This window comes from Galeopterus variegatus, unplaced genomic scaffold (assembly GCF_000696425.1).
Source record: "Galeopterus variegatus unplaced genomic scaffold, G_variegatus-3.0.2 Scaffold8047, whole genome shotgun sequence".
Classification (NCBI taxonomy): domain Eukaryota; kingdom Metazoa; phylum Chordata; class Mammalia; order Dermoptera; family Cynocephalidae; genus Galeopterus; species Galeopterus variegatus.
Window position 1 is genome coordinate 89,700 of NW_007734158.1, and position 1,555 is coordinate 91,254.

The window sequence follows — 1,555 nt, forward strand, 5'->3', positions numbered from 1 at the left end:
AAGGCCTCCCGGTGGCCAGGTCCCTTGCCCCCTTAGGAACACAGTGCCCTGCATCTCCCACAGGGCTCTCCACCACACCTCAGTAAGCAGCACAGGGACAGTCAATTGCAGTACCACAGGGCTCACCTGTCCCAACCCCTCATTTTTCAGATTAGAAAGCGGGGACCTGAGCCCATTGTGTCTAAGCCCTGAGGCAGAAATACTGGCATTCTGTCTTTTCTCTGATGAATCTCTTCTCAAAAGCCTCTCCCCTGAGCATGTGGAGGCAAAGCAAAGTCCACAAATAAACTAGCAATATTGGTTACAGTAAACACCGATAGGGAGTAAAAATGCCCAGAGCAGCAGAAAAAAAAGGTAGAAGATGCAAGCTCAGCGTTCAAAGCTACAGATTTCTTGGTGTATGCACATCCGGAGGGAAGGAGGGAATGAGAGATCTACGAACAGATGTTTTTCCTGTACCAGGAATTTGATTCTAACACTGCTGCTAGTGTCTAACATTCACAGTTAATATGGTTTTATTAGAAGTCTAAGTGTTTATGACAATGATGAGGGGCCAAGAACTTTCTGGCACAGAAGACTCCTTACACTTCATAATAACTCGGTCTTTTGGGGTAAAGAGGAGGCTGAATGTTAACACCCATCACAATATTAATGCTCAGTTACCCACTCAGAGTCAACATGACCTCCTTTCTGAGACCAGGAGCTGGGAATTGGGAAGAGATGGGGACCTCTTATTGGTCCTCACCTTGCTAATGGGACTGGACAAGAGATGAAAATAGAGAGGAAGGCACGGGATATAGGACTGGTCTACGCCTGCACTGTCCAATAGGGTAGACGCCAGCCACATGTGGCTGTTGACATTGTTAATTAAAATCTTATACAATTAGAACTTCAGTTTCTCAGTTACACTAGTCACATTTTAAGGGTGTGATAGCCACCTGTGACTGCCACATTAGACAATACAGATACAGAACGTTACGCCTTAGCACAATGTCCTATTGGAAGCACTGGTCGAGATTGCTCTAAACTCTCTGACTCTATGATTCTATAATACTGAGGTGTTAAAAAAATATTAGTTGAATGGAATGTCTGATTTATTTTCTCTCATACCTCAATTGGCGTCCACGCTACATAGTACTACAGCAAGAAAATATAATCACAAACACATCTTTGACATCTCCCAAAACAAAGATTTGGAGCAAGTAATAATAATACATGGTACAGAGTAGGAGGAAGAAGTTGGCTTTCATTATCTATGCACAGAACCAGAAGGTCTAGAGGAAAGATGAGCTAGTAAAAATAGGGTGACAAGCAGTTGGTGTTGACTCAGATCGTACTCTGGCAGGAAGCACAAAACAAGGAGTTAAATGCTGTGTTCAAGTCCTGACCCATCAACTAAAGCAGTGGCTCTCACTCTTCCTGCACGTTGCAATCCCCAGGGGAGCTTTTTAAAAGGATGCTATGTCCCACCCCCAGATTCTGACTTAATTGGTCTGGCTGCACCCTGGGCTTCAAGTGCTGGAAGGCCTCAAGCACATCACTTTACTTCCACGGA